Genomic DNA, 14,037 nt, shown 5'->3' with positions numbered 1-14,037 from the left:
ACCTGGGAGGCGGTGTGGCTTCAGTGTGCATGCGCTGGGCACCCTGGGGTTGTCGCTGGATCCTCGTTTCTCGCAGCCGAGACGGGTGAAAATAGCCCCTGCCTCACGGGGCTCTTCGGGATGAAATGAAATGACACAGGTAGAGCTCTCTGCATAGAGCCTGGCACGCACTACATGCTCCGTGAATGTGGTTTTACCGAAGCCACTGTCTCCAGAGCAGCCTGCCCAGTAGAACTCTCTGGGATGACCAATGTGAGGCCAACACGGGGGTTGTGAGCTCCAGGGGACTGTCAAGCACAGGGAACGTGGCCATCGCCCCTGAGGGGCTGTTCTTCACAATTGTCCTTAAGCTTCACTAATTTAAGTATAAACGGCCGCATGTGGCAAGTGGCTGCCGGGTGAGTGCCATTCTAGACACACGTGGCTGCTTCCTAAGACTTGCTGGAGGCCCTCGGAAGGCCTGCCTTCAGCTCCCACTGAAGTAGCCCCTCTGGGTCCCATGGGCCCACAGCACACAGGAGGGACCCTGCAGGGACAGGACCGCGACATTTCAGGGCGACAGAGCTCGTGATCGTTTTTCACGAGCTTCCCCCGCCCCCGATTATTATTATTTTACCTCGTTAGAAAGGTACTTGGATGATTCCCACTGAAGCTGCAGAGGGTGAGTGACTTGCCCGAGGTCTCGGATCCATGGCTACACCTGAACCCAGCACTCTGGTGCTCTCTGCCTGCGGGCCTCAGCGAGCCTGGCCAGCCAGGGTCCAAGACAAGGACTCGAGTTTCTGGGCTCTGGGTGGTCAGGGACTCCGGGTCTAATGGCTGAAGCCCCTTCCAGCCTAGGGCAGCCCAGAGTCCCCCCAGCAAAGATCTGACTCACAACGACCATTGTGACCGTTGCCAGCCAGCAGCTGGGGTCCATGGAGGCAGGCCTCCGGGCCTGCCCTCCGGCCTCTGTCTGGGTGATGGCAGGGGGAACCCCTATGGCCTTGGCCAGACCTCCCAGGACTAGGCCCCTTCTCTAGAGGCAGCACCCTGGCCATGGTGCTTCCCCCGTGCCTAATGGCCCCGCCCCCGACTCTCTCTCTCTCCATCCTGCCCATGTACTGGGTGCCTCCTCCTGACACTCCGTCAGGGCCTCCCCTGCCCTGGCCCCTCCCCTTCCCCACCCCCATGGAGAACAGGGCATCTCCCCCCGAGGCCCACTGACCCTGGGCTTCTGCCCGTGAAGACTCCTCAGGCCCCGGAGGCCCCAGGAGAGGTCTCGGGTCCAGACTACAGGGACAGGCTGCTGCGATGAAAACTCTGCCCACGTGTACCCAGCACCCCCGATTGCGGGAGACAGAAGATCGGGTAGGTGGCCAGCACCAGCCTAGCCAGGGGTCACTCCCCTTACTCTGCCCGCCCTGCTGTGTGTCGTCCTGGGCATCAGAGAGTGCAGTCTCAGTTCACTCTCCAGTGGAACCCCATCCAGATGCAGATCCTTAGCTCAGGGCATCACGGACACTCACTTGTTTCGCTCACGCAGCCGTATTTGCTCTATGCACAGCCTCCTCTTTCTCCGCCTGCCCCGCTCCCCGTAGAGCAGCCCTCCCTGCTCTGTGAGGCCGGTGATGTCCCCGCCGAGAGCCTGGGCTGTGGACCCCAGCAGCCTGGTTCCCCATGTTGCTGTGTGGCCTGAGTTACTTCACCTCTCTGGATCCCTGTAAAATAAGGGTTGCTGCCTCCTAGGCAATACTCGGCACATACTGTGGGATGGAGTGATGCATCCATACACCAAGGCTAAAAATAGGGAGTGGCACATTGTACATGCGCCATCAATGCGGTTCTTCTCATTGGCGTTCTCACAGCTCTCCTTGAGGTCGCGGCTGTTGTTCTTTTTTTATCCCTAGATGAGGAAACTGGGGTTCAGAGGAGTCCAGTAACTTGTGGACAGCTGCACGTGGTGAGTGGCAGCTGGGGTCAGGACCTGGGTCACTCACTGCTCCCAGAACTCCAGGAGATGACCAGCAGGCCGCTGCTTTGCCCTCAGTCGCCATCGGGGTTGCTGAAGCCATCCGGGCTTGCGGGGCCACTGCCTTTCCCACCCCAGGAGCTCCAGGTGGACGAATGTCATCAGGCGCTCCCAAAGGCCCCGGCCACCCGGATGCCCCGTGGCAGGGCCTCAGTTGGGTTCCGGCGCCGCCGCAGAGCCGGAAGGTGCAGGCTTCATTGAGCGGCGCCCGGGCGCGCGGTCCTGGGCTGCTGGGGTTGGCCCAACATGCTCCTGCTCGTGTAGCTCGCTCCCTCCGAAGTGAGGAGCAAATGACATTCGCCCTCCGCGCCCCTCCTCCCAGCCCCTGGCTGGAGAACACTACCGTCCAGTCCCAGCCGCAGTGATGCAGATCTGCGGGCTTTCCGGCCCAGGAGAGGCCCAGTCCTGTGGCTGGAGGGCAAATGTCGTGTTCATTTCCAGATGAAGGGCTGTGTTTGAAGTCAACCTCTGAGGTCTGATTAAGGTTAACTTGCAGGAGAACAGTCGTGCCTTTGTCGTCATTAAAGCAGCCCCTTCCTTCACCTCCGGCCTCTTTTATCCTGGTGCCACTGCAAGCTCTCCCCTCCCTCTTACACCACCCCCGGCCCCTCCCTTCCCTGCGGCCCCCACCCCGGCACTGGGCAATGCAGATGCTCTAGAGGCTCCTTCGGGGTGTCTGCCCGTCCCCACCCTGCAGCTGTGTCTCCTGTGGGACCCGGACCTGGCTGCCGCCGCTGAGCCCAGGCGTCTGTATACCTGTGTTTCCTCTGAGCCGGCCAATCAGCTTCTCTCTCCCAGGAAAATGGGAAGAGAAGCCAGGGCAGGGGTCCCTCTCTCCTTGCGCTTGGGGAAAGGAGAGGATGCAGGGGTCTGTCTGGCCCTTGCGTAGCCCAGCAGGGCAATGCAAGTTCATCTGGAGGAACCAAGAGAGAAGCGGACGCGTGCCTGCTGCCCCATTCATTCCACAGGTACTTGTTGAGTGCCTACGTGTGCCTGGCACTGGGCATAGAGCAGAGGGGAGAAAAGACAAAAATCTCTGTCCTAATGAGTCTTGTGTGCGCGCGTGCTAAGTCCTGTCTCTGTGCAACCCCATGGACTGTAACCCGCCAGGCTCCTCTGTCCATGCGATTTCCCAGGCAAGAGTACTGGAGTGGGTTGCCAGGCCCTCCTCCCGGGGATCTTCCTGGCCGGGGGATGGAACCTGTGTCTTTTACTACTCCTGCACTGGCAGGCGGATTTTCTACCGCTAGTGGCAACTGGGAAGTCCCCCTGAGGCTTTGTGTGTGCGCGTGCTTGCTAAGTCGATCCTGTTGTGTCCGACACTTTGCGACCCTATGGGCTGTAGCCCACCAGGTTCTTCTGTCCATGGGATTCTGCAGACGAGAATACTGGAGTGGGTTGAGGCTTGCGTTTTACAAAAAAAAAATGACAGAAATGAGACAGAAAAAGACACCACCTAAATTTCTGATAGTTCCTAAGATCCGTCTCTGCCCCTCAGTCCCCCGAAACAGCCCTGCACCCTCCCAGCCAGCTTTTCCGTAGGGGATCAGATAAGGTTCCTGGGCCCAGGGCATGACTAGTTAGAGTGTGTGCCCAGGGCCTGGCAGCAGGCGGCAGGGAATTTAAACGTAGTCAGGACTCACAGGAGACCCCCTGGGGAGGTGACCGTGGCTTGGGGGCTGACTTCTGAGGCACAGGAGAGTTTGAAGGTATAGGAAAAAGTGGCTATGAGTTGATCATGGCAATGCTGCCATTAAAAAATTGAAACATGATTATTTTTATTATTAGAATGTTATTTATAAAAAAAGCCAAACAGCACATCAGAAGCTCATCCTTTAGGAAGGGAAACTCCCATCCTCTCCACAATAAAACCCTTAGGTGTCATTTGCTGGAGATAACCGGATTTCAAAGTTTGAAGTGGATGGATGGATGGATGGATGGATGGATGGATGGATGGATGGACAGATGAGTGAATGGACAGGTGGACAGGTAAGTGGTATGAATACACCAATGGGACTGATTGTATATACTGCCCTGTAACCTGCTTTTTAAAAACCTGTGGTAAGAACACTTAACAGATCTACTCTCTTAAATTTTTCAGCGTACAGTATAGTGTTGACTCTAGGCTTATCGTTGTGAGTGCCTCTCTAGAATTTTTATTCCTCGCGGGTAGCTACAGCTGTGTACCTGGGGAACAGCAGCGCCCCACTCCCCTCCCCCAGCCCCTGGCAGTCCCCAGCCTGCCCCCTGCTTCTGTGAGCTTCTGTGACTATTTCAGACCCTGCATGTAAGTGAAATCACGCAGTGCTTGTCCTCTGTGGCGGGTTGATTTCACCGAGCACAATCCCCTCGGAGATCACCCGCGTCGTCACAGAAGCCAGGCACCTTTCTTCAGCAAAATGCTTTCCTGATTTTTTTTTCCCCCACCAGTCATTCAGGGCCATCAAATAAGTTACCGAGCCACCAATGAGGTCATTCCTTCCCCAGGGAGAGAGGGCTGAGCTTGGTTCTCAGCCGTCACTTCTGTTCAACCATAGACTGGTTTTTAGTGATGCCCACGTGGTGAAGTCCAGTGTTTCCTGTCAAGCTCTTGTTGCCTTTGCAAATCTTTCCCACCTGGACAGGATGACACTGCCGTGTAATTTACATGTAAACAGCCAACAGAGCACTAACTGAGTCATACTCAGAAACAGCAGGACCCTCCACTGACCTCCAGGTGGGGAGGAAGAACAAGCAGGGACCTGCTCTCAGGCCCGGTGCATCGAACCTGCTGCCTCGGATCCCTGGGGAGGTTGAACCACAGGTGTGCCCGCGTTGGGGTCTCCTTCGCAGTAATACCTTTATATGCTCTCTGCAAAGCCACCAGACTTTGGAGGTAGTGGTGTGTGATGGAGGAAGATGCAGCAATATAAACTTTCTAGCTGCATCAACTTTATTGAGATATAATTCCCATATCATAGTTGTTCATTTAAAATAAGAATTCATTCATTTAAAGTATATTACTGGTTTTTAGTATTTTCACACTGTCATGCAACCATTTTTACTAATTTTAGAACATTTTATTTGCTTCCTTTGTGGCTCAGCTGGTAAAGAATCTGCCTGCAATGCGGGAGACCATTTTATTACCCCCTACAAAGAACCCTGTACCCATTAGCAGTCACTCCCCAGCCCCCCACGTCTAACCATTAGCAGCCACTAATCTACTGTCTGTCTCTCTAGATTTGCCTACTCTGGTCATTGCATATAATTGGAAGCACAGGATATGTGGGCTCCTGTGTCTGTCTTCTGTCACTTAGCATAAAGTTTTCAATCTATCCATGTTGTAGTTGATTAGCACTTCATTCCTTTTCATTGAGGAATAATATGCCACTGTGGGATTCCCAGGTGGTGCAGTGGTAAACAGTCCGTCTGCCAATGCAAGAGAAAGGGGTTCAGTCCTTGGGTTGGGAAGATCCCCTGGAGGAGGAAACGGCAACCCACTCCAGCATGCTTGCCCAGGCAATCCCATGGGCAGAGAGGAGCCTGGCGGGTTACAGTCCATGGGGTCGCAAAGAGTTGAACATGACTTAGCAGTTCCTGGGTCAGGCAGATCCTCTGGAGAAGGGATAGGCTACCCACTCCAGTATTCTTGGGCTTCCCTTGTGGCTCAGCTGGTAAAAAAAATCCGCCTGCAATGTGGGAGACCTGGGTTCAAACCCTGGGTTGGGAAGATCCCCTGGAGAAGGGAAAGGCTACCCACTCCAGTATTCTGGCCTGGAGAAGTCCATGGACTAAAGAGTCAGACACGAATGAGTGACTTTCACCTTCACTTTTAGTGACTAAACAACAGCAGCAGCAATTATTCCACCCTAGGGATGTTCCATGTTTTGTTTATCCACTCATCTGCTGATGGGCATTTTGAGTTGTGTGTACTTTTCCTGAGTTGTGTTCTGGAAAACACTGCTATGGGCATTTGTGAACAAGCCCTTGTGTGGACATGTGTTTTAATGTCTTTGGGTGTACACTCAGGCGTGGGATTGCTGGATCCCATGGCTACTCTGTGTTTACCCTTTTGAAGAACTGCTGGACTGTTTCTGGTCCACTTTACACCCCGGTCATCAGTGTCCGAAGGCTTCCATTTCTGTTTCTGCCAAAGCTTGTTACTGTCTGCCTTTATAGTCATCCCAGTGAGTGTGAAGTGTAGCTCACTGTGGTTTTGATTTGCACTTCCCTGATGGCGTTAAGTATCATGTGCTTATTGGCCGTTTGTGTGTCTTCATTCAAGAAGTGTCTATACAGGCCTTTTGCTCATTTAAAAATGGAGTTTCTGATCTTTTTATTATTGAGATATGAGTGCTTATGTAAATCTAAAGACACATCTCTTATCAGGTATGCTATATGCAAATGATCTCCCATTCTGTGGGCTGTGTTTTCACTTTCTTAATGGTATAGTTTGTAGCATGAAAGTTTTAAATTTTGATGAAGTCCAATTTATTTTTTTTTCTGTCACTTCTGGTTTTGGTGTCACATCTAAGAAGACTTTGCCTGATAATCCGGAACATATGTACTCCTTTATTTCCTCCTCTAGGAGTTCCACTGTTCCAGCTCTCACATTTAGGCGTATAGTCCACAGTGAGTTCACTTTTCTGTATGGCGTGAGGATGGAGTCCAGCTTCATTCTTCTACGTGTAAATATTTTAGCCACTTTCAAGAATGTAATTTTGTAATTTTCCAGCAGCCTTCTGGGAGAGGCACTTTCTTTAGTATGTGAGAATCATCTGGAGCATCCCCGTCCCTGGAGATTCTGATTCAGCAAATTCAGGGTGGCGCCTGGGGGGCTGCTTTTCGAGCAAACATCCTATTGTTGATCAGTGTCTGTGGACCTGAGCCCTGAGGCTCACGGAATGGCTTTTGTGGAGGATCCTTATGGTTAGAGGGGCTTCCCAGGTGGCTCAGTGGTAAAGAACCCACCTGCCAATGCAGGAGATGCAGGAGACGTGAGTTCAGTCCCTGGGTTGGGAAGGTCCCCTGGTGGAGGGAACGGCACCCCACGCCAGTATTCCCATGGACAGAGGAGCCTGGCAGGCTACAGTCTATGGGGTCACAAAGAGTCGGACATGAATGAGTGACTGAGCACACACAAACTTGTAGTTAGAACATGAAAATTCAAAAGTAACTGGAGACGTCCGTCCTTGGCAACATGTCAGATTGCATATCCTGTCGACTCTTCTTAAAACAAACCCCTACAGATTCTGAGTGAAGCGAAAAAAACCCTAAACTTATGACTGAGCTGGCAAGAAAAAGTGAAAAACACACAGAGACCAAAAATGATAAGAAAATCCAAATTGAGAGAGACAGGGGAGAGCTGAGCCCAGAGCAGCCTGGGCAGTGTCAGCTGACCCCGGGGACCCTGGGCTTCAGCTGAAATGATCTCTGCAGGGAGACCAGAGGGAAAGCACAGAGTTCCCACGGGCAGAGAGAGAGCAGGGAAGAAAGGTCAGCAGTGCATCTAACTAGACGGGAGCGCTGTCCAGGACACTCAAAGAACGCTTCCATGTTGCCCAAATACAAGCAGCCAAAGGAGGAAAGAGGAGGCAGCCAGGAGCAGGCATTTCACAGAAGGAAACGTGAGCAACCCGTTAACTACAGCAGATGGAAACTGCTTGGTGGTGGTGGTGCTTCCGTGGCTCAGTTGCGTCTGACTCTTTGCCACCCCGTGGACTGTAGTCCCCCAGGCTCCTCTGTCCGTGGGATTTTCCAGGCAAGAAGACTGGAGGGAAAATGCTGAGCCTTATTAGTAATCGGAGAAATGCAGATGAGGGTCCCAGTGAGAGCTGCCTGCACACTCACCGCCAGTTTTTAACGAGACTGTCATCACAAAGTGTTGGAGCCGAGATGGAGACACTGGAACTCCCCTGCAGTACTGGGGGGCAGGAGCATTGGTTTAACTATTCAGAGGACCGTGAAGCAGATATCTACCCACGCTACACGTGGGTGCCTGCCCCTCGACCTGGCATTCCTCTTCTAGTGAAAATGTGTGCGTCTGCATACAAACTTGTTAATAGCAGTTGTGTTCGTATTAGCCCTAAACTGGAAACAATACTGTCTATCAGTTGTGGGATATTACACAGGTAGATGGTCTGTGACAACAGAAGAAGCCCCTGATGAAGGCCCCAGTGCGAGTGAATCTCACAACCAGGCCTGGAAGCCTCGATGTTATGATTTGGTGTGGATGAAGTTCACGAACAGATAAAAGTGAATCACTGCTAATAGAAATCAGAAATAACTAAGACCTCTGAGCAGATCATTGCCCGAGGAGCGGGGTACCAGCACATGTGGTGTGGCACATGAGAAGTGCGAACAAGGCATAATTGGACATTTTACAGAAGGAAACATGAACAGCCAACTGAATATGTTAAAAAAGCTCTGCCTTCTTAGTAACAGGGGCTGTGTACACTGTACTGGGATAGTGCCACACGCTCCCAGACTGGCAATAATTTAATTAACAACCTGGCAGCTCCTAGTGTTGAAAGAATGCGGAGCAACGGGAACTCATGCAGACTGCCGGTGGGGATGGACAAGTTACCGGCTTTGGAAATGATCAGGGTCACCTGGAAATGATCGGTGTGTGTGGGTGCGTGTGGAGGGGCACCATGAGAGGCTGCAGATGAGTTCACAAGTGCATTAGCATCACCTGAGGTACTCATGCAACTTGGAGCTTCTCAGAGCCCGCCTCCAGCTGCTCAAAAGACACTTGCTTCCTTGGGTGCAGCCAGGCGTGGGCACCACTTTGAAAACATTTCCCAGTTATCTGGCTCGTATCTTGCTACTGGCCTGACGAGGAAGCTGAAATGCAAAGAAGGGCAGAGTTGAGGGGATCAGAGAATCAAGGACTCAGACCTGGGGCTGGATTGAGCCCTCCCGATGCCCGGCCTCCCCTGAAATCCCAAGAGACTCTTGGAGGTGCCTGTCTTGAATGATTACCCCACTCTTCCAACACTGGCATGTGTCCCCAGTGAGCAGGGGCCTGGGTGGCAGACGTGATGGTCTCTTGTCAGAGTCACAGCTGGAGGACCACCCCTGCTGACACCGTCATAGCCTCCCTCTCACCCCTGACTTCCTTGGCTTGTTTGAAGGAGAAGACAGGGAAAGGAGGAGACGGTAACAGAACTTGAATGTGGAGACACAGTCAAGGATGGCATTAGCCATGGTTGTGGGCCAGCTGTGATCCTAGCAAGGATGGGGTCCTTCCTGTTAACTGCAGAGAGATGCCCTTGGAGTCCTGGGCTTCTCCCTTCTGCTTAAAAGCTCTTTAGTTCATGTTCGAGGAGCATGGTTTGTAGGGTAAATCAGTGTCCCAGTTTCCATGGGTCTGAAGGCGTTGTGGGATTTTCAATGTTAAAACCGGGCCGGTCTTGGACAAACTGGCATGAGCTGGTCACCCTACCAGGCTGATCAAATCTGGGACCCACGGGCCAGCTGCTCTCATGGTTGGAGACACGCAGCAAAGCCTCGGGCAGAGCCTCTGCCCCGGGACCCTATAGTGACGATCCACTGTAGCCGTGGTCACAGCTGCCGAGGAGGAGGAGGACAGGTAAGGAGGAAAGGAGGGACAGAGTCCAGCAGACCCAGGAAACCCCTTCCTTCTGCAGTGTCCCTCCAGCGCCTTCTATCGACAAGCTTAACATCGTGCTCATTGCAAAGGAGAAACGCTGAAGGAGGGAGCCCATTAGAGCATAAGTGGCGCTGAGGGGGTCTGAGGCTGAGCGTTAAGCATTCAGTGAAGTGGCACACATGTATCACGGATCTATTCCTTTTTCACTGCTGTGCAATATTCCTTTGTGTGGATCGTCTACATTTTCTTTATATATTTGCCTATTGATGGGCATTTGTGTTGTTTCCAGGCTCAAGAATGTTATAAACAGAACTATCATACACATTTCTATCTTTTATTTTTTGAGGGTTCTTTTTGTACCCAGAAGTCTTGCTAATCTCACTTAATTCTGAAAATTTACCCGTGGGTTCTTTTATACTTTTTTCATGCCCAGTCATATTGACTGAGAATATGGTGTCTGTTTTTTCCAATTTTTATACCTATCTCTTTCTTGCCTTATTGCAATGGCCAGGACCTATAGTACAATATTGAGTAGAAGTGCTGATAGCAAGTCTCTTATTTCCCATTCCTGATCTCAGTAGAGTTCTCAATATTTTACCATTAAGCATAACATTTGTTTTAAGCGTTTTTTAAAGATATATTTTATTAAATTAGGAAGTTAACTGTTCCTTTTCCAAGATTGCTGAGAAGGTCATTTAAAAAAAAATCATTATTATTGAATTTCATCAATCTTCTTTTTCCATCTTTTGAGATGATCACTTTATTTTTCTCTTCATTTGCTGTAGTGAACTGCAATGATTGGTTCTTTCTGGTTCATTTCTAGAGTAAACCACTTTGGTTGTGATGTAGTATAATTTTTGTTGTTGAACTGTTAAGTGGTGTCTGACTCTTTGTGACCCCATGCCAGCAACATGCCAGCCTTCCCTGTCCTTCACTATCTCCCAGAGTTTGCTCAAACTCATGTCCATTGAGTCAATGATGCCATCTAACCATCTCATCCTCTGTTGCCCCCTTCTGCTCCTGCCTTCAATCTTTCCTAGCATTAGGGTCTTTTCCAGTGAGTTGGCTCTTTCCATCAGGTGGCCAAAGTACTGGAGCTTTAGCATCAGTCCTTCCAGTGAATATTCAAGGTTGATTTCCTTTAGGATTGACCAGTTTGATCTCCTTGCAGTCCCAGGGACTCACAAGAGTCCTCTGGGGCAGAGCAACAATGACAACCCTCTACAGTGGTGGTCACAGCTGCTGAGCAGGAGGAGGAGGATAGGGAGGAAGGAAAGGACAAAATTCACCAGACCCAGGAAACTCTTACTTCTGCAGTGTCCCTTTAGCACCCTCAAGGGACAAGTGTAACACCGCAATTAGAAAGCATCAATTCTTTGGCACTCAGCCTTATTTTTATTATATATTAAATATATTTAATCATATATATAATGAATCCATTTTGATAATCTTTGTTTAGGAGTTTTGCACCTAAATTTTTGCTTGTCTGTAAGATTGGCTTTGTCTTGTTTGGGTTCCCACCAAAGCAGATCCTGGGACAAGGAGGGTCTTGGGTACTGGGAGGTGATCCTAGGAAGTACGTGTAGGGATGGGAGACAGGAAAGGGAGAGAGGTCAATAAAGTCTAGGTTGATGGGCAGGATACTGCTGTAGATTACCAGGGTGCATCCCACTGGGGGATCCTCAAAAAAACCATGGGAACACCCCTTGAAATCATCCCTCCCAGGGACTAACCCTCATTTTTCATTGGTTTAGAGTTGCCCTCAGGGCAGTTGACTCCCCAAGACTACTGCTATCTGGCAACCAAGTCAGTCCCTGGGCGCCAGGAGAAGCCCTCGGACAGGAGAGAAACCAACGCTCAAGTGAGAAGATGTCAGGTGCTGCTGACATCTAACAGTGGACTCGGGGGAGTCAAGAGGATGTCTGAGAGGCATCCGCAGTTTCTGCTACCATCCACACCTTTGGCTGCCCACATAATGTCCTTGCTGGAGCTGTTTTTGGGTAGTGGCCAGTACAATCTTCAAAGCAAGCTTTACAAAAGACAATTAGTATACAAAAGACCCCAAACAGGCAAAGCAATCTTGAGAAAAACAGAGGTGGAGGAATAAGGCGCCTTGACTTCAGACTATACCACAAAGCTAGTCATCAAAACAGCATGGCACTGACAGAAAAAAAGAAATACAGATCAACAGACCAGAGTAGAAAGCCCAGAGATAAACCCACACAAACGTGGTCAATGAATCTATGACAAAAGTGGCAAGAATATACAATGAAGAAAAGACAATCAATAAGTGGTGCTGGGAAAACTGGACAGCTACATGTAAAACAATGAAATTAGAACACTCCTTAACACAATACACAAAAATAAACTCAAAATGGATTTTAAAAGGATTACTAGAACCAGTCCTTTCTAATGGCAGAAAGTGAAGAGAAACTAAAGAGCCTCTTAAAGAGGGTGAAAGAGCAGAGTGAAAAAGCAGGCTTAAAATTCAACATTCAAAAAATGTTGGAATGCATGGAATCTGGTTCCATCACTTCATGGCAAATAGATAGGGAAAAAATGGAAACAGTGACAGGTTTTATTTTCTTGGACTCCAGAATCATCGTGGATGGTGACTTCAGCAATGAAATTAAAAGACACTTGTTCCTTGGAAGAAAAGTTATGACAAATCTAGACAGCGTATTAAAAAGTAGAGACATCACTTTGCCTACAAAGATCTGTAAAGTCAAAGCTATGGTTTTTCCAGCAGTCATGAATAGATGTGAGAGTTGGACCATAAAGAAGGCTGAATGCTGAAGAACTGATGCTTTCAAAGTGTGGTTTTGGAGAACTCTTGAGAATCCCTTGGACTACAAGATCAAACCAGTCAATCCTAAAGGAAATCAACCTTGAATATTCACTGCAAGGACTGATACTGAAGCTGAAACCAATACTTTGGCCACCGGATGTGAAGAGCTGACGCATTGGAAAAGACCCTGATGCTGGGAAAGATTGAAGACAGGAGGAGAAGGGGATGACAGAGGACAAGATGGCTGGATGGCATCACCAACTCAATGGACATGAGTTTGAGCAAACTCCAGGAGATAGTGAAGGACAGGGAAGCCTGGCGTGCTGTAGTCCATGGGGTCCCAAAGAGTTGGACATGACTGAGTGACTGAACAACAAGAGTCAGTGATGAACATTTTTTTATGTGCTTTTTGACCATCTGTATGTCTTCTTTGGAAAAAATGTCTATTTAAATCTTCTGCCTAGTTCTGGATTGGGTTTTTTCTTTTCTTTCTTTTTTTGATATTGAGCTGTGTGAGTGGTTTATATGTTTCGGAGATTAATTCCTTGTCAGTTACATCATTTGCAGATATTTTCTCCTATTCTGTAGGTTGTCTTTTCAATTTGTTTATGGTTTCCTTTGCTGTGCAAAAGCTTTTAAGTTTAATTAGGTCCAGTTTGTTTTTATTTCCATTACTCTAGGAGATGGATCCAAAAAGCTATTGCTGCGATTTATGTCAGTGTTCTGCCTTTGTTTCCCTCTAGGAGTTTTTATAGCATCTGGTCTTACATTTAGGTCTGTAGTCCATTTTGAGTTTATTTTTGTGTGTATTTAGAGAATGTTCTACTTTCATTCTTTTATACGTAGCTGTCCAATTTTTCCAGCACCACTTATTAAAGAAATTCTTTTCTCCATTGTATATTCTTGCCTCCTTTGTCATATATTATTGGCCATAAGTGCATGGGTTTGTCTCTGGGCATTCTATCCTGTGCCATTGATCTGTATTTCTGGTTCTGGGCCAGTACCATACTATTTTGATGACCGTGGTTTTTTTAGTATAGTCTGATGTCAAGGAGCCTTATTCCTCCAGCTGTTTTTCTTTCTCAAGATTGCTTTGGCTATTTGGAGTCTTTTGTGTTTCCATACAAATAAAAATATTTTTTTGTTCTGTGAAAAATGCTGTTGGTAATTTGATAGGGATCGCACTGAATCTGTAGACTGCCTTGGGTAGTATCATCATTTTGACAATACTGAGTCTTCCAATCCAATGAAATATCAATTACCTTTTGATTAATGTTTGCATGGGATAGTTTTCCATCCTTTAAAAGTTCCTGTATCCTTATATTTTATCACTTTTAACACTTAAAAAAATCAGTCTGACAATCTTGCTTTGATTGGATGGTTTATTTATATTTTATGTAATTACCACTGTAATTACTGCTCTATTTTAGTGTAAATCCATTATCTTATTTGCTTTTCATTTTCACAGACCAGTCTATGTTTATTTTTTCTTTCTTGCCTTTTGTTGTTGTTGTTCTGTCGCTCAGTAGTGCCCATCTCTTTGTGACCCCAAGGACAGAGGCATGCCAGGCTTGCCTGTCCTTCACCATCTCCTGGAGCTTGCTCAAACTCATGTCCATTCAACTGGTGATGCCAACCAACCAT

The sequence above is a fragment of the Cervus canadensis genome, chromosome 5, assembly GCF_019320065.1.
Source record: "Cervus canadensis isolate Bull #8, Minnesota chromosome 5, ASM1932006v1, whole genome shotgun sequence".
In the NCBI taxonomy this organism is placed as follows: Eukaryota; Metazoa; Chordata; class Mammalia; order Artiodactyla; family Cervidae; genus Cervus; species Cervus canadensis.
This window is presented reverse-complemented; position numbering follows the sequence as displayed.